The sequence below is a fragment of the Artemia franciscana genome, chromosome 1 (assembly GCF_032884065.1).
Source record: "Artemia franciscana chromosome 1, ASM3288406v1, whole genome shotgun sequence".
NCBI lineage: Eukaryota > Metazoa > Arthropoda > Branchiopoda > Anostraca > Artemiidae > Artemia > Artemia franciscana.
Window position 1 is genome coordinate 52,439,233 of NC_088863.1, and position 20,518 is coordinate 52,459,750.

A 20,518-nucleotide genomic window follows, 5' to 3' on the forward strand; every position below is an offset into this window, starting at 1 on the left:
CACCAGCTATACATGACGTCTGATAAAAAATTTTTATACATATACTGGATGAAGTTTACAAAACTGGTTTAAGCGTCGTAGGCATGCCTGAGAAGCAGGTACTAGTCCCTGACTAGCTTAAAGGAAATTTATTGCTTTTCTTGAGGCTTAAGAATTTCAGTTATTAAAACAATATGAAAATTGTGATAATTAGTAGTACAGCGTTGAAAGACAATGACAGCAAAGAACGAAATCAAATGGAGAGGTAATTTTTGCTTCTTAGTTTATGCAAGATAGGTCTGGAATATTAGCTCTAACAAAACGACTCGTTATTATTTCCCAGATTTGTAGAATTCTGAAAAAGTAGGGCTTTATCGAAAACTGAGCTTGTTCGCGTTTCTTTGAGACATTTATAGTGAAATTTATTGATTTCATGGAGGGTAGAAAGCTATTGATAACCTTATAAGCTAGTCTTTTATTTTCTACAAGCTGCTTAATTTTTTCTTCTTCTAACCCTCTTTGGTCTTATCAGTCTTATATGTTATAGATGCCATAAATAGTAGGCTATTTATTTTCTTTCCTCATGAATTTTGAATATAAGTGGATAAATTATTTCCTTAGACGGTTTTTTCAATACCCTTTTTTTTATATTTTAACAAACTAAGGGGCTTGGGAGGGGTTGGTATTCAATAGGAAGATCTAAAGGATCCACTTGAAGATTTTGTTGGTACACGGCACCAAGATCTGAATTTTCTTTTTGCGCTACTTACCACCTTGCTATCTAGCATAAAAATATATGCCAAGCATATAAATTTAAATTATAGCTGTCAAATGAGCTCTTAGAGGTGCTGGGGTGCCAAAATCTTTCGGTACCCCACTACTGGTGAAGGAACAAAAAGAATAAAATAAGAGACATTATCATTTCAAGCTGTATAGTAACAGCTTCTTAACAGTGGTGTCGCTTAGGGGGGAGCAAGGTGTTTCAGGTCAGTCCAACCCCAATAATTTTGAGAAAAAACTATAATTCATTAAATAACTTTAAAACTATTGCTCGTTTTAAGCTTCAAATTCGGTCTTTACTTCGAACAGATAATTTTTTTGATTAATCCTAGCTCGTTTGAATTAAAATGGAATAGTTGTGGGCTTCTAGTCATGGCTAATTGTAGAAAAAGCCAAAACAGATAGTCCAATTGAGTAAGAAGAAAAACCTGGCGTTAATTCCCCCCCTTCATTGCCAACGTTACCATCTCCTACTTATGCAACACCTCTCATGTCACTCCACAATGCCGAACTAAAAAACACGAAAAACAGTGGTCCATTGCGCTTCATTAATATTTATACGAATATACCGCCTTTGAAGTCTTATCCTCATGAAATAGATCATCTACTTCTTATACATGCTAAGTGCGGCATCAACCAGGGAGAATTTTGCTCTTGTTGGCTCGTCTAGTGCTTGAAATAAATTATAGTCAGCAACAAGTTCGACTGTTTTCAATATCTGGACTAGATTTTGGTACGTAAATTTTGTGCTTTAAGCTAGATTAAGCAATTATTTGATACTTGATCTAGGCTATCCCATATGGCAGTGCCGAAGGAATTCAGACCTACAGAGTTCTAAGAAAAAAAAGTTTTTTTTTAAACAAAAATACACATTGTGGGTGTCTTATGGCACTTCATGATTGCCTTATTAAGTTTAATTTATAAGATTTGTTTATAAATGAGCCCATACTTAGCGCTCTATGATTTATGTATCTGGCTTGGCCTTTATATTTCAAAATGTCACTCAAATTGCACTTTTAGAGTATCTTAGGGTAGTTTATGAAGGCTTTATCGAGTCTAATTTATAAAAAAGAAAATATATTAAAATTAGCCATGTTTCAGTACTGCGATAGCAACGAAATAAAGAGGACACATCGCTGCTGTCTATGAGTAGTATCCTGTCTCCGCTTCCGACGACACACATATCCCATCATTTCAACCATACACATATCCTATCATTCCGACAACACAAATATACCACCATGACTATTTGTAGAGTTTCGTAACAACCATGATGGAACACATCCTTTTAAAGTGGAAATTGTAGCTAAACTCATAAGAAACACGAAATTTACCGTCTTTCTATTGATTGATTTGCCTTCAGCTATTTTATATGAGGAAAGTAGTCAGGTATGTAACAAGAATAAAAGCAAAAGAGCAAAGTAAAATTGAAGAATTCATTGTGATTTCAAAGTTTTTTGGTTATCATATGCTTGAAGAGCCTTTATCTCAAAATTCGGCTGAATCGTTATTGAACAAAATTATTTATTTGAATATCCCATTCCCCATAAAGTTTATTTATAATATCGTAAATATAGCCGACAGCAAACTTAAAAACCTTTCCTAGCCATTATTACTGATATTGTAAAAAAAATTCAACTCACAACCTCCTTTAACACAGTTTACGTCATGCCATATTTAGAAAAAGTTCCGATTCACCTGGGTGCGGATATTACTCAAGTTGATGGACTGTACAAAAATGACAGTGCCACTCCTGCTGCCATAAGTACGGAAAAAGTCAAGTACATAAATGACGCAACAGCAGGAGCAGTCGGACGCGATTGAGAGAGTTCAATTTCGGGCATTGTTGGTAATTTAAAAGGGCCCGAAGTCTCATACTGTGCCCTCCTTATACAGTTTGTCCTAGATTCCCTTGCTAGCCGTCGACAAAAACTGTTGCTTGCTTTTGGGACAGGAGTGTTGAACAACACATCACGTCGATCAATACTGACCCCTGATTTCAAACCACATAGAGAAAGACCGGCAAGATCAGTGGCAGAAGCTGTACCTCGTATACAGCTAATCAATGTGTCTCGAAACCGATATTTGAAAGGCTTTGTTCCCTCATTTGTAAAGTTTTTTTAATGTTACTGCTAGTAAGCAAGAATATCTGCAGCTTTAGTTCGTTATTATAGTTATATTATATTTTACTGATTCCAAGTTTACGTACTGATTATAGTGTACTGATTTTCAGCGGACAATTGGATTTATTTTAAATTATCTCATAAGTGTTGACTATGGATTGTACATGTATTTGTGTTTTGACGACTAAAACGAATATTTGGCTTGTGTGCTGCTTTAGTTTTTTTTAGTTAATGTTTTGACTAGTCAGTTATTGTGTGCTGATTTTAAGTGGATAACTAGAATCATTTTGAATTATTTAATAAGTGCTGACTATAGATTGCATATTTATTTTTGTTTTGACGACTAAATGAATATTTGGCTTGTCCGCTGCCCGTTTTGAAAATAAATTGAATCGAATTGAAAGAAAACGACCAAAAATGGGGTTTTTAAAAGCCTAATGAAAATACTGAAGAAAACACAGAAAGCGAATATTTTGACAGAACAATCGCCTCTCCTTTTCAGCGCGAACAAAATAATATGATCAAGGGAAAAATAGGTTTCAAGGTTTTTCAAGGTTCAATCGGGTTTAATTAAAAGAATTTAAACCAAATAACTAAGAAACAATAAAGTGAGTTATTCACCAATATCCGCGATCGCACAAAATCCAAACAGATTTGAACGGCCAATGACGGATACTAACGAACAACTGAGAAATAAAAGAAAAATTTATTTACTTAAACAAACGATGCAGCAATCGAATAAACTGGAGAAATAGGTCACCTGATTTCTGAATTTAACCATTGCATTTCTTGTGGATACCCTTTAAGACTCTTGAAAAGTGAACTACAACTTTTAGTTTCCAATCAAATGAGCCCTCAATGAAGCTTATGAAAGGATCTCTTCCCTAAGCATCATATGTACCCCCAGGGCATAACTTAGAACGCCTCTTCCCGGGCCCTGGGGGGTTGCATCGATACAGGAGTTTTTCTCATCTGATATCTAGATATAGCTTTGAAATATTTAAATATGTATATACTGTATTAATTTGTGATGAATAACAAGTTGTACTTAGGACATTAGTCGATATTGTCGCGGGTGCGACACTCACGGGTTCGATTCCTGTTTCAGAAAACAATGAACTCATCTGCCAGTTCAGACGTGAAATTTGATTCAGGGTCGGAACCTGATGAGACCAATCTTTTATTCTTGTTCATTAAATATCTGACCATTCGTTTTATAGTTTGTAATTTGGCTAATTGACGTATAATATGATACATTTTAAGAAAACAATCTAGTGAAAAAATATTGTAATTTATTGCTAATTCCAGAATACTAACTACTATTTTCATTGGTCTTAATGTTGTTTTTGATGCCAATCGAAAAAAACCTCAGTTTGACTCTGGCGTAATTTGCACCTTATGAAATAACAACAAAAGCGAGAATAATGAGGACTTTTTTCCCAAGACAGTGAATCAACAAAACCTATTTGAATATTTTGGCCCTATATCTAAGGGCCGTCTTCAGCAAAGAAAAAATAAAAAACAATAAAACACTTACAATAAAAATTCTCAGTTAAAAATCCATTTTTTTTAAGATAGCCTTGGCATCATTACTTCTTAACGAAAAGTTCAGCCAAGACTGTCTGATAAAAGCTAACATTTTGCAAGATAAAAAAGTTCATTCATTTCACTAACTGTATTTATTAAAAATTGGAATGATTTCTTATTGCGATATTTGCCTTCTCTGCAGCTAATCTGATAGTTCTTTTGATATTGGGCTTGTTTTTGTTCGTTCCTATTTTTGTTTTATTTTGAATTAAATTATTTTCTATAATTAATTTTGTGTACATAGGGTTGAGTGTGTATTCATCCAAGTCTCTATTTAGGGATGTGTTATTATTTAAGTTTCGTTTGATTTCAATTGCCTCACGGACAGTTTGTTTGATTCCTAGGTCATTGCTAATTAGAATTGTTTCGTCAAATAGAACATAATGGTCTGGATTTTCAAAAATATATTTACTTAGAGCTGAATCGAAAGATATGGAGTTATTTTTATATTTTAATGCTTTTTCAATACTTTCTTTGTGTTGCTGCAATCTTGTTCCTAAATTTTGGTGGGTTCGACCAATGTAATAATTTCCACAACTACATGGTATTTGATACACCCCTCGTAGACGAGTAATTGGGGTTTTATCCTTACCAGAATTGACAAGATTCATTATACTTAAATTGCTTGTGAATACAACACGTAAATTGTTCTTTAAACAAATTTTTTTCAGTTTTGAAGTAATTTTCGGAATATAAGGTAGGTAAACCGTGCTTGTGGGTTTATTTGAATCATTTACTGGTGTGGAATTTAAGGCTTCAGAAGAATGTATCTTTAATCTTTGAGCAATAACAGTATTTATGAGAGAAATTGGGTACCCATTGCCAAAAAGTATGTCTGTAATAAAATTTAATTCTTTTTTAACATACGGCTCTGAACAGATATTAAGTACTCTATCCACAAGAGATATTACCCCACCTCTTTTAACCTGTGGAGGATGGTTAGATTTGAAGTGAAGGTATCTATTATTATGCGTAGGTTTTCTGTAAACCGTAAATTCAAGTTTATTCACACTGCGTATTATCAATACATCTAAAAAAGGTATTTTTCCATCTCTTTCGGTCTCTAGAGTGAATTGCAGGTTTCTATCGTAAGTATTTAAATGTTCTAGAAAACCTTTAAGTTCACTTTCGCCATAATTCCGAACTGAAATTACGTCGTCCATGAAACGTCCCCAAAACACATGATTAAGAAAATACGAATCTAGGGCCCAATTTTCAAGATTCTCGACGAAAATATTTGCGAGTAGGCCTGATAGAGGTGCTCCCATAGGAAGGCCCCTTACCTGTTTGTAATATGACAAACTTTTTGGCAATGGGTACCCAATTTCTCTCATAAATACTGTTATTGCTCAAAGATTAAAGATACATTCTTCTGAAGCCTTAAATTCCACACCAGTAAATGATTCAAATAAACCCACAAGCACGGTTTACCTACCTTATATTCCGAAAATTACTTCAAAACTGAAAAAAATTTGTTTAAAGAACAATTTACGTGTTGTATTCACAAGCAATTTAAGTATAATGAATCTTGTCAATTCTGGTAAGGATAAAACCCCAATTACTCGTCTACGAGGGGTGTATCAAATACCATGTAGTTGTGGAAATTATTACATTGGTCGAACCCACCAAAATTTAGGAACAAGATTGCAGCAACACAAAGAAAGTATTGAAAAAGCATTAAAATATAAAAATAACTCCATATCTTTCGATTCAGCTCTAAGTAATCATATTTTTGAAAATCCAGACCATTATGTTCTATTTGACGAAACAATTCTAATTAGCAATGACCTAGGAATCAAACAAACTGTCTGTGAGGCAATTGAAATCAAACGAAACTTAAATAATAACACATCCCTAAATAGAGACTTGGGTGAATACACACTCAACCCTATGTACACAAAATTAATTATAGAAAATAATTTAATTCAAAATAAAACAAAAATAGGAACGAACAAAAACAAGCCCAATCCCAAAAGAACTATCAGATTAGCTGCAGAGAAGGCAAATATCAAACAGTTCGTGGTAACGAACTGTAGTAAGGAGCGATCCGGCTCAATAGTAACCAAAACTCTAAAAAATTGAATTTTGATATCAATAGCTACATCAAAAGAATCGCATTTTAATGCTGATTTTAAATATATAAGTTTCATCAAGTTTAGTCTTAGCCATCAAAAGTTACGAGCCTGAGAAAATTTGCCTTATTTAGGAAAATAGGGGAAAACACCCCCTAAAAGTCGTAGGATCTTAACGAAGATGACACCATCAGATTCAGCGTATCAGAGAACCCTACTGTAGAAGTTTCAAGCTCCTATCTACAAAAATGTGGAATTTTGCATTTTTTGCCATAAGACAAATCACGGGTGCGTGTTTATTTGTTTGTTTTTTTTTTTGTTTTTTTTTTTTCCCAGGGGTCATCGTATCGACCAAGTGGTCCTAGAATGTCGCAAGAGGGCTCATTCTAACGGAAATGAAAAGTTCTAGTGCCCTTTTTAAGTGACCAAAAAAATTGGAGGGCATCTAGGCCCCCTCCCACGCTCATTTTTTTCCCAAAGTAAACGGATCAAAATTTTGAGATAGCCATTTTGTTTAGCATAGTCGAAAATCATAATAACTATGTTTTTGGGGATGACTTACTCCCCCACAGTCCCTGGGGGAGGGGTTGCAAGTTACAAACTTCAACCAGTGTTTACATATAATAATGGTTATTGGGAAGTGTACAGACGTTTTCAGGGTTTTTTTTTTGGTTTTGGGGGTAGGGTTGAGGGAGGGGGCTATGTGGGAGGATCTTTCCTTGGAGAAATATGCCATGGGGGAAAAAATTCAATGAAAAGGGCGCAGGACGAATCTGGTCACGTTAGAAAAAAACGTCAAATTTAGAGCTTAATATACAATGCTGGGTGTTCGGAGCCTCTCTATTATGGAGTATAATTTGAAAATAACACAACTATACGAGCGATAAAACATATATACCACAACCATAACTCAACTAACGAAAGAACTGATAAGAGATAACACAACTATAAAGCGAAAACAGGTGAAAACTAACGGGAAAATAAACGAACTAAGAGGTGGAAGGGGCCCAGAGAAAAAATATAATCCTTTTTCAATTTTGAGCCTAACTTCCGCAAAGGAGTAATAATGTCAGAAGCCCCGAAATACCGAATTATTTTCTTTTCAAACAGGTCGTGGTAAGGAACTGTAGTAAGGGGCGACCCGGCTCAATAGTAAACGAAACTCTAAAAAACGGAATTTTGATGCTAAAAGATACATCAAAAGAATCGAATTTTTACGCTGATTCTAAATATATAAGTTTCAATTAATTTAGTCTTTGTCATCAAAAGTTACGAGCCTGAGAAAATTTGGAAAAAAGCCCTATTTTGGAAATTTGGAAATTGCCCTATTTTGGAAAAAAGGGGGAAACATCCCCTAAAAGTCATAGAATCTTAACGAAAATCACACTATCACATTCGGTATATCAGAGAACTCTATAGCAAAAATTTCAAGCTCCTATCTAAAAAATGTGGAATTTTGTATTTTTTGCCAGAAGACAAATCACGGGTTTATTTGTTTGTTTGTTTGTTTTTTGTTTTTTTTTTTTTTTTCCCAGGGGTCATCTTATCGACTAAGTGGTCCTAGAATTTCGCAAGAGGGCTCATTTTAACGGAAATGAAAAGTTCTAGTGCCCTTTTTAAGTGACCAAAAAAATTGGAGGGCAAATAGGCCCCCTCCCATGCTCATTTTTTCCAAAAGTCAACAGATTAAAATTTTAAGATAGCCATTTTGTTCAGCATAGTCGAAAACGATAATAACTATGTCTTTGGGAATGACTTACTCCCCCACAATCCCTGAGGGAGGGGCTGCAAGTTATAAACTTTGACCAGTGTTTACATATAGTAATGGTTATTGGGAAGTGTACAGACGTTTTCATGGGGATTTTTTGGTTTGGGGGGTGGGGTTGATGGGAGAGGGCTTTGTGGGAGGATCTTTCCTTTGAGGAATATGTCATGGGGGAAGAAATATTCAATGAAAAGGGCGCAGGATTTTCTAGCATTACTATAAAAAAAAACAATGAAAAAATAAACATGAAAACGTTTTTTCAAATGAAAGTAAGGAATAGCATTGAAATTTAAAACGAACAGAGATTATTACGCATATGAGGGGTTCTAAAAATACTTTAGCATAAAGAGCGAGGTATTTAGGAGGAGATAAATACCTCGCTCTTTATGCTAAAATATTTTTAGTGATTTCAACTATTTATTCTACGGCCTTTTTGATTTAGGGGTCATTCTTAAAGAATTGGGACAAAACTTACGATTTAGTCTAAAGAGCGAGCTATTAACGAGGGTACAAACCCCCTCGTACACATAATAAAAATATAAGAATATAAAAGTTTGTTACGTAAGTTAATTCTTAAGTTACGTATATTTTTTACTAATAAAAACGTTCGTTGAATATTAAAAGTTCTAGTAGCCTTTTTAAGTAACCGAAAAATTGGAGGGCAGCTAGGCCTCCTTCCCCACCCCTTATTTCTCAAAATCGTCTGATCAAAACTGAGAGAAAGCCATTTAGCCACAAAAAAATTAATATACTAATTTCATTTCAACAATTTATGTGCGGAGAGCCAAAATCAAACATGCATTAATTCAAAAACGTTCAGAAATTAAATAAAAAAAACTAGTTTTTTTAACTGAAAGTAAGGAGCGACATTAAAACTTAAAACGAACAGAAATTACTCCGTATATGAAATGTGTTGTCCCCTCCGCAGTCCCACGCTCTTTACGCTAAAGTTTTTAATTGTTTTAAAAAGTAGAATTGTGGCAAAGAGTCAAACTTTAACGTAAAGAGCGAAGGACTGCGGAGGGGACAACCCATTTCATATACGGAGTAATTTCTGTTCGTTTTAAGTTTTAATGTCGCTCCTTACTTTCAGTTAAAAAAACTAGTTTTTTTTATTTAATCGTAATAAGAAATCATTCCAATTCTTAATAAATACAGTTAGTGAAATGAATGAACCTTTTTATCTTGCAAAATGTTAGCTTTTATCAGACAGTCTTGGCTGAACTTTTCGTTAAGAAGTAATGATGCCAAGGCTATTTTAAAAAAAAATGGATTTTTAACTGAGAATTTTTATTGTAAGTGTTTTATTGTTTTTTATTTTTTCTTTGCTGAAGACCGCCCTTAGATATAGGGCCGAAATATTCAAATAGGTTTTGTTGATTCACTGTCTTGGGAAAAAAGTCCTCATTATTCTCGCTTTTGTTGTTATATTATGGAAAGGCAGTGTGGTCTTCGTCATTATTTACACCTTATGAATGAAACACTGCAGAGAAAATTTTTTCCTCATTATAACCTGCTATAAATTTATAGCTGGCAATTGATCAATATTGTCTTCGGTTTAACTGCTGCCCAGCTCATCCACTCGTATATAGATAGAACTTTGAAATATTTATTTACAGACTATGGTTTATGACAGTTTTACGTTTCCAAAATTATTCGATTGTATCTTTTTTACAATTCTATTCTTGTTTTTCTGACTCGTCTTCCCAAAAAAAAATTCATTCTTCAAAAAAAATTCAATCGTGAAAAAACACCCGGGGCTTTGGCTATTCTACTTTTGAGACATTCACTGCATCGACCGTCTTTAATAATAATTCTACCCAGGTAAGTGAAACTATGCACTTGATCGATCTTATTGTTGACATCTTTCTGTCAGAATTGTTTCTATCACAACAGTTTGGTACCGTGTATGTGTAATTTCGGTAAAAATTTCTTTTCTGAACCAACTACAGTAATAACTAACGAATACTGCCAAAAGCTTTCAGATTCAAGACTCTATCCGTTTTAATATTTTCTGCTGAGACAATTACATCCCAGCCTATCCCTCCCTATTATGACCTGAGTATAGACCTAGGATTTCAACAAAATTTGCTAATTTTGTGGGTTTGCGTTATTTTTGCACTTGTTTTTCATCAGAAATTGGTTAATCATGCCATAAAATCAGATTTGTGGGTAGGTGGGTAGATACCGGTGGAAACATCATGTTTTTCACCCCTCCCCCTGCCTCAAAAACTGCCTCGACGATTGAAAAAAGAACAAGGCATCATTCTATTGTGGCGGTTCCAGAGAAAGAATTTTCTTTAAAAAAATAAAGTTAGTTCCTTTAGACTCCAGTAGTTTTGCATTATATTTATGTTAGTAGTTACTTATGGGCCAATAAAGCAGTTCTTCAATGTAGTATTATACATATACATATATATATATATATATATATATATATATATATATATATATATATATATATATATATATATATATATATATATATATATATATATATATATATATATATATATTGTGTTAAATTTTAAGTCTAGTATTCAATAGGCTATTAATTAATTATAAGACGATTTTTCTTATAGTTTTCTTTTCATGTCAGGGTTGACCTTATTACAAGCTATTAAGGAACTATGTAATTATTACCAGAATATTGTAATAAATAACTCTCACTGTCAATCACTAACAGTACTTTACTTCTCATAATTAATTAGTTTTCAACCCTTCTGCCAACATATTAAATTATTTTCTTTGATTATCATATAGTAATTCCCATTTCTTTATTTGTATCTCAAGGCTGGTTACTTGATTTCTCATCCAATTTTTAGATATAGTACTGATGTCTTCTTATTATTATTTTCTAAATATACATTGTATTACATCGTATAATATCTTGATTATACATTGTATTTGGGGCCTATTGTCACTATTTTCAAGTTTTCTTTATATACTTTTAAAACTGAGAGATGCTATAGGAAAAGTTTTAAAAGAAGAACAGAGCAGTTTTACAAAACGTAGCGGATGTGTCGACCAAATTTTCACTCTCAGGTTAATAATTGAAAAGTGCCTTCGTGGTCAAACACCTTTAGTCCTCAGTTTTATAGATTATGAGCAAGCGTTTGATTCTATTGTTAGAAGAGCTTTAGCAAACGTGTCATCCTAGCATGGTATACCAGCCAAATACATTAAAGTAATTAATAACAATGCTCCGGTAAGGTTGGAAATTAGGTTTTTAGCTGGTTTTGTATTAAATCAGGAGTTAAGCAGGGTTGTGTTCTATCCCGCTTTATATCGATTATTTTGATAGACTTAGGGAGCACTGGGAAGGCAAGGGAAGGCCATGGAATCAAAAGAGAAGGAAAAACTCTCCTGGCCTTCCATTATATTGATGATTTAAGCATCCTAGATGAAAGTGTGAGCAAAATGAATGAACTTTTTGAGGTTTTGCAAGTTCAGAGTGCAAGAATAGGTTTGAAATTAATGCTAAGAAGAGTAAGTCACTAAAGCTAGGAATAAGTGAAGACGAAAAGGTGACGGTGGGTAACAAAAAGATTGATCAGGTGGGCACCTTCAGTTACCTTGGTAGTAGTATTAGTAAAGACGGTGGGAGCAGTGAAGATATTAAAAGTAGAATAGCCAAGTTTCAGGGTGTTTTTTTTTACAGTTCAAAAAAGTTTAAAGGGATTGGAAGATAAGTGGGCAAATCAAGATTAGAATATTGAAAGGTACAGTGATGACATTGGTCAAATATGGCTCTGAAGCATGGGCGCTCCGAAAAGTGGATGAAGATTTACTAGATGGTTTTCAGAGAAATTGCTACGGATTCTTCTAGGCACCAAAATAGCGACGAAGACCACACTGCCTTTCCATAACAAACAAATACAACGTAGAAACAATAGGGAAAGTTTTTTCAAGACAATGGAAATTATTTATGTAGATATTTCGGCCCTATGTCCAAGGGCCGTCTTCATTACAATACAATACTATATATATATATAAAAGAACTTACATCAAATTGTGAGAATTAAAACTGAATATAAAAACACTTATTGAAACATTTTTTTTTTAAATATAGCCCTAGCATCCTTACTTCAGCGAAGTTCAACCAGGACTGGCGAAAAGAATGAAATGAAGAAATATAAACTCATTCAAACTAAAGAGAATAAAATGATTAGATGCAATTTCTTAAAGCTAATCTTGCTTGTTTAGCAGCCTGTCTCAAAGGCCTTTTCGTAGTTGGTTCAGTACTATTATAAATTGGTTTAGTAAAATATTTTGTTAGATCATTTTTAATTAAATTTGAGTATAAAGAATTTAGTGAGTATTCCCCCAAGTCCCTGTTCAAAGAAATATTTTTATTTATTTTGAGATTAATTTCAATTGATTCTCGAACCACCTGTTTTATTCCCAAATCATTACTAATGAGTGAAGAGTTTTCAAAAAGTATCATGTGGGATGGATTATTAAATATATGCCAACCTAGAGCAGAATCAAAGGAGTTGTTGGAACCATTTGAAATTAAGGCCTTGTCTATGTCATTTTTATGCTGTTGTAACCTTTTGTCTAGATTCTGATGGGTCCTGCCGACATAGTATTTTCCGCAATCACAGGGTATTTGATAGACCCCTCTTTGGCGAGTAACTGGGGTCTTATCTTTACCCGAATTTAAGAAATTGATGATTTTAAAATTATTAGTAAATAACTACGTACAGATTATTTTTTATGCAAATATTTTTTAATTTTGTTGTAATCTTTGGGATATACGGAAGATAGACAATATTTGAGGGCTTATCAATAGCCTCACATTGTGAAGTATCTTCTTCGATTTTACAAGAATGTCTTTTTATTCTACGGCTAATTATTTTATTTACAAAAGGAATGGGGTATCCATTACCAAAAAGAATATCTCTGATAAAATTTATTTCTGCATTTATATATGAATGGGAGCAAATATTTAGGGCACGATCAATGAGGGAAATTACAACTGCTCTTTTAACTTGTGGGGGGTGATTTGAATTAAAGTGAAGATATCTATTGTTTTGTGTTGGCTTTCGATATATAGTAAAATCCAGTTCATCAGCATTACGAATAATTAATACATCTAAAAACGGTAGTTTATTTTCAATTTCAACTTCAAGGGTGAACTGCAAATTTCGGTCATAAGTGTTAAGATGATCTAAGAAGCCCCGAAGTTCAGCTTCCCCATAATTCCAAAGTGAAATTACGTCATCCATATAACGACCCCAATAGATATGTTTTAGAAAATAAGAATTCAATGCCCAATTCTCAAGATTCTCGACGTAAATATTTGCTAGTAGCCCGGATAAAGGTGCCCCCATGGGTAATCCATTTTTTTGCTGATAAAAAGAATCGCGAAATTGAAAATACATAGAAAACTTATTACAAATTTTAACAAGAGTCATTAAAACTTCACAATCAATTTCTGTCGCTGAAGTCTCGATCAAGTGGTAATTTTCTTCTATTTTGTTTTTTAATAATTCCTCTGAAATAGTTACATCTATATTTGTATACATGGAAACAATGTCGAAACTACTAACTATTGTGTTTTCTGAAATACTTGTGTTGCTAAGTTTTTTAACCAAATCTGCCGAGTTATGAATATAGGAATTTTGAGAATACAATAAAGGTTTGAAAGCTGCACAAAGCCATTTTCCAATATTGGCAGCGGGAGCTTTAGTACAAGCTACAATAGGTCTTAAGGGAATACCCTGTTTATGTATTTTTGGTAAACCGTAGAGTTTAGGACAGAAACTACCACGGGGAAAAAATTTATTGTATAGTTGTGGGGTGATTTTACCATTTTTTTTAGCTGCTTTAATTCATTTATAATATTATTAGTGAACTGATCAGTAGGATCATGAGTTATTGTTTGATATGTAATTGTGTCATTTAAATGCGAAAGAATTTTGTTGTAATAGTCTGTTGTATTCATGACAACAAGTGAATTGCTTTTGTCTGCTTTAGTTATTATAATAGAAGGATCTTTTCGGAGATTAGATAGTATTTTTATGTCATGCAAATTTTCCGGTGTGGAATTGGTAGGAGGCTTAAACTTTTTTTGGCTATTATAGAGGATATTTATTAGACCAGATCTAACTTCATCCGGGTTAGAGACAGAAGGATAGTGTTTATGCAAAGCGGACTCTAGAGAGGAAACTATATCTGCCACAGGAACCTGTTTTGGTAGAAAAGAAAATTTTGGACCTTTTTCTAGTGTTTCGATTTCCTGGGGTTCCAATGTTTTAGAAGAGAGGTTAACGATAGCAGGCCCAGGAGTGAATCTTGGAGAATAAATACGGTTTCTCATCGAAGATTCATTTCGTAAGCCTTCTAATTTTTTATAGAGGCGTTCCTTGGACAAGCGAAAATCGTGGCTAAACAAATTCCTTTCTAATCTAACAACTTGAGCAAAATCAACGGTGGACAGGTTTTCCAGCAAAAAAGTTTCCAACGATTTTCTCTCTGAAGAAATAATATGTCGTTTCTGTTTTTTGTCCTTAATAATATGGACTAGGGTTTTTAACTGTAGTGTATGGGCAAATTGCGCTTCTTTTCGGGTATTTAAATGTAATTTATATCTTAAAGACTTGGGAATAAGGTTTTCCTTTCTACAGGATTCTAAAAATTTTTGTTGATTGATAATATTAGCATGTTTTTTACCTAGACTAATAAAATAAAAGATATCATAGGTCAACTGCTCCTCATAAGCTAGACGAAAATAGCGACGAAGACCACACTGCCTTTCCATAACAAACAAATACAACGTAGAAACAATAGGGAAAGTTTTTTCAAGACAATGGAAATTATTTATGTAGATATTTCGGCCCTATGTAAGTTCGGCCTAATTTTCGCTGAAGTAAGGATGCTAGGGCTATATTTAAAAAAAAAAATGTTTCAATAAGTGTTTTTATATTCAGTTTTAATTCTCACAATTTGATGTAAGTTCTTTTATATATATATATAGTATTGTATTGTGCTGAAGACGGCCCTTGGACATAGGGCCGAAATATCTACATAAATAATTTCCATTGTCTTGAAAAAACTTTCCCTATTGTTTCTACGTTGTATTTGTTTCTTCTAGGCACCCGGCTGACTGACCGTATTTCAAACAGTAGGCTGAACGAAAAATGTGGTCAAATCTCGCTTTCTAGGGCTGAAAAGAAAGAAAAGTTGAGATGGCTAGGGCACGTCTTGCGGAAGAAAGATGACAGATTGCCAAAGATTGTCCTTTCAGACAACCGTCTAGGGCTAAACGAAACGCAGGTCGTCCTCGTCTGGGGTAGAAGGACGGCATAAAGAAATATATAAAGGAAATTGGAACTCCCTGGCAGGGTGTAAAGAGGGAGGATTTGAATAAATTGGAATGGAAGAGGAGCGTGCGTATCTGTGTTGGCCTCACGCGGCTTGGTGCAGCAGTGAGTTGTTAATAGTAGTAGTAGTTGTAGTAGTAGTATATACAATTTACAAAATAGGCAGTGAATCATTTTACTTAAACAAAACATTGAAATAAATGTCAGCGACATTTTCCTGCAATAGCCCCCCAGTGTGAATCAGCAAGAAAATCTACAATGTATATGCATTTGAGTTTCTATAACCTTAATTGAAATGTCTTCAGGCCTGAATATCTAATCATATCAAACAGTTCGTGGTAATGTAGTAAGGAGCGACCCTGCTCAATAGTAAACGAAACTCTAAAAAACGGAGTTTTTATGCTAAAATATACATCACAGAATCGAATTTTCATGCTGATTTTAAATATTATAAGTTTCATCAAAATTAATCTTTGTCATCAAAGGTTACGAGCCTGAGAAAATTTGCCTTATTTTGGAAAATAGAAGGAAACACCCCGTAAAAGTCATAGAATCTTAACGAAAATCACACCATCGCATTTGGCGCATCAGAGAACCTTCTAGCAAAAATTTGAAGCTCCTATCTACAAAAATGTAGAATTTCATATTTTTTGCCAGAAGACAAATCACGGGTGCAAGATGTCTCAAGAGGGCTCATTCTAACGGAAATGAAAAGTTCTAGTGCGCTTTTTAAGTGACCCAAGAAATTGGAGGGCACCTAGGCCCCCTCCCACGCTCATTTTTTCTCCAAAGTAAACAGATCAAAATTTTGAGATAGCCATTTTATTCCGCATAGTCAAAAACCATAATAACTATGTTTTTGAGAATGACTTGCTCCCAACAGTCCCTGGGGAAGGGACTGCAAGTCACAAACTTTGACCAGTGTTTACATATAATAATGGTTATTGGGAAGTATACAGACGTTTTCAGGAGGATTTTTTGCTTTTGGGGGTGGGGCTGAGGGGAGGGGGCTATGTGGGAGGATCTTTCCTTGAGAAATATGTCATGGAGGAAGAGAAATTCAATGAAAAGGGCGCAGGATTTTCTAAAACTACTATAAAAAAAACAATGAAAAATGAACATGAAAAAGTTTTTTCCATTGAAAGTAAGGAGTAACATTGAAACTTAAAACGAACAGAGATTATTACGCATAAGATGGGTTCCAAAAATACTTTAGCATAAAGAGCGAGGTGTTTAGGAGGAGATAAATACCTCGCTTTTGATGCTAAAGTATTTTTAGTAATTTCAACTATTTACTCTACGGCTTTTCTGATTCAGGGGTCATTCTTAAAGAATCGAGACAAAACTTACGACTTAGTGTAAAGAGCGAGGCATTAACGAGAGTACAAACCCCCTTATATACATAATAAAAATATAAGAACATAAAAATTTGTTACGTCGGTTAATTCTTAAGTTACGTATATTTTTTACTAATAGAAGCGTTCGTTAAAAATTAAAAATTATAGTTGCCTTTTTATGTAACCGAAAAATTGGAGGGCAACTTGGGCTCCTCCCCCACCCCATATTTCTCAAAATCGTCTAATCAAAACTAAGAGAAAGCCATTTAGCCAAAAAAGGAATTAATATGCAAATTTCATTTTAATAATTTATGTGTAGAGAGCCAAAATCAAACATGCATTAATTCAAAACGTTCAGAAATTAAATAAAAAAAACTAGTTTTTTAACTGTAAGTAAGGAGCGACATTAAAACTTAAAACGAACAGAAATTACTCCGTATATGAAATGGGTTGTCCCCTCCTCAACGCATCGCTCTTTACGCTAAAGCTTTTAATTGTTTTAAAAAGTAGAATTGTGGCAAAGAGTCAAACTTTAGCGTAAAGAGTGAGGCGTTGAGTAGGGGACAACCCATTTCATATACGGAGTAATTTCTGTTCGTTTTAAGTTTTAATGTTGCTCCTTACTTACAGTTCAAAAAACTAGTTTTCTTTTTATTTAATCAACAACAAGAACACAAATTTCACACGGTGTAATTCTTACATGGGCCCAAATATAGTGATAGTTGCTTATTTTTGATTGCTAGAGTTTACAGTGTGAGAACTGAGGTGAAGTCTTAAAATACATTAGAAAGAAATTACCGTATCTCATGCCCTTTTTAAATGAATATGATAATGCCAAATACATTGACACACTTAAAAAAAAATTCGCATTGCAATTCCACGGCCCTTGTATTTCAGCAGTCGTTCTTAAGGAACTGAGTAAAAAAGTCAAAGTTTAGCTTAAAGAGCAAGGGATTGAGGATGGCAATGCCCCCTTATATACGAAATATTTCTGTTCGTTTTAAGTTTTAACGTTGCTTCTTACTTTCAGTTGAAGAACTTGTTGTTTTCTGTTTTTGTTTTTTTCTTTTAATTTCTAATAGTTTTCAAATCATGCCTAGGCCTAACCAAAATATGACTTGCAATGATGTTTTTCATTAATCTTAATAGTATTAAATAAAAAAAACAAGTTTTTTTTACTGAAAGTAAGGAGCGACATTAAAACTTAAAATGAAAAGAAATTACTCCGTGTATGAAAGGGGCTGTTCCTCCCTCAACATCCCGCTCTTTACACTAAAGTTATTTACTGTTTAATAAAGTAGAATTGAGAGAAAGAGTAAAACTTTAGCGTAAAGAGCGGGACGTTGAGGGAGCAACATCCCCTTTCATAGACGGAGTAATTTCTGTTAGTTTTAAGTTTTAATGTCGCTCCTTACTTTCAGTTAAAAAAAAACTTGTTTTTTTTTTATTTAATTAAATTAAAAGACACAAATTTTTTCAACTGAAGGAAACATTAAAACTTAAAACAAACACAAATTATTAGGTATATGAGGGGGTTTTCCCCTCGTCAATACTTCGCCCTTTATGCTAAAGTTATTTTAGTACTTTCAAAAGATCTATTTATTCTAATTAAACAGCCTTTGTGATTCAGTGAATCCTTCATAATGAATTGAAAAAAAATTCGAATTTAGCATAAAGAGCGAGGTGTTCACGAAGGGAAGAACCCCCCCCCTCACATACGTAATAATTTTTGTTCATTTAAAGTCTAATATTGCTCCTTACTTTCAGTTGAAAAACTTGTTTTTTATTTAATTATTTCTTAGATGGAACCAAATAACACAGCGATTGAGAGAAAAAAAAAAAAGAAAACTTGATGTGGTTAACCAATGTCAGAATTTACCGTAAACGATACCTTTACTTTATGTCTTGAATTCAATTTTCTTTTTTTACAAAATAGTGGAAAAATCAAATTTTTCTTTTTTATTGTAATTCCTTGTTATATTTGTAAACCTGATGATGTTTAAGCTAACCTTAGGTAACCAGATGAATTCCTAAGCAGTATTTTTCCAATAACCTGTGCCATGCTATCAACATGCTTGTTCAAATTCGTTGAATATTTGCCAACTCTTGTTAAGAAAAAATTCCAAACAAAATTCCTACCGTCCAGCCAGCAAAATTGGCCCAGTTCACATATACGTTGGTTTCGAGTTCAAATAAGTTTAACTCTCTAATTGAAATCAAAACTAAATATCAAAATTGAAACTAAATATCAAATTCTTTATATGATATCAAAGAGCAAAATAGTGTCTTGTTTTATACTTCTCTAAACATTCTTTTTCCTGAGCTCAAAGCCATAAAAACAATGTTTGATATAAATTTATTTCAAAAGCTTATTTAATACTGTACTTATTTTCAATTATTTTTAATATTCTAGCACCACAAGCAGCTGATCAATCTGTCCCAGAAGCTCATCACCATCATCACGCTGAGCCTGGCTATGAAGCTGCTCCTGTTGCCCAACCAGCTTATGGAGGTACACTTGATGGCCAGTAAGGCTACGGAGCCTTGAGATAGTTTAAAAAGCATTTCACAGATTTGATCAAAAAAAAAATCAACTCAAAAAATATGTCTGAAAAAAATACCAAGAGAGACATTTAAATCAGTAATTGAAGAAGCAATTGAAGAAAACGTGAGTCCTGGAAAAGCCAACTTCCTGAGTAAAATATTTAGAAAAAAAAATAGAAAATAAAATGAATCTGAAAAACCATGTGAAAAAGAAAATTAGCTACGTTGCTGATAAACGTTCAACTGTGTCTTTTGTGAAGGAAAACATTCGAGGCACAATATAAACAGGAGTTGCACACCAAGGAATCAAATTAGTGGAATTTTCAGTAACAGAAGAATTCTCTCCGGGGGGGGGGATTTCCAGATGGGAGGATTCCCAGTGGAGTGGAATTGTCTGGGGAATAAAGTGATACGTCTGTCCCCTCACTAGAAAAAGGATCGAGTTGTTTTTTTGATGGTTTTATCAATCGGCTCAGAAATATTATGGACACTTATTAGAAAATATCTGCTTTTGTCATCTTCTAGCAGCTAGCACAATGCAAGACTTGTTGGTTTGATTTCTGGTAAACAAAGTTGAATATTTTTCACTTTTGAGATGCAAGCTTTTTCTTTTCTTTTGTTTTCACTTTTTTTTACTGAGTTAGTGTTTTTCCTCCTTTTCTTGATTTATTTTGTTTACCCGTTTTCTACAATTTTGTTTCGATTTGATTATAAACGTAAAAGCAGTGTGGTCTAAGGAATTACCGAGGACGTAATAAAATCAGTTTCTCTTACATTATCAGTAAAAACGTTTATAGCTACTGGCTAATGGCAGGACTTTTTTTTCCCAGGATCTGGTCCAGGAGGTTTACGGTCTTGTTGCCAAGGTGCACTTGGTGATATTTGGAAGGATATTGTGTCTCAGAGCCTTTATTTTGAACCCCGACCAGATCCGGTGACATTGGGGGAATCGGGGGGAGGGGCTAAAATCTTGGAAAACGCTTAGAGTGGAGGGACCGGGATG

At 33.8% G+C, this 20,518-nt stretch overlaps 1 protein-coding gene across 1 annotated transcript in view; it reads right to left on the bottom strand.

Annotated features, from left to right (window-relative positions):
- LOC136031230 (monocarboxylate transporter 10-like) overlaps positions 1 to 12,422 on the bottom strand; it is a 116,359-nt gene extending 103,937 nt beyond the window's left edge. The window contains exon 1 of the mRNA XM_065710629.1: positions 12,313 to 12,422. The gene's annotated coding sequence lies outside the window, so the exon portion shown is untranslated. The remainder of the gene's footprint in view (positions 1 to 12,312) is intronic.
- Positions 12,423 to 20,518: the final 8,096 nt, after the last annotated feature.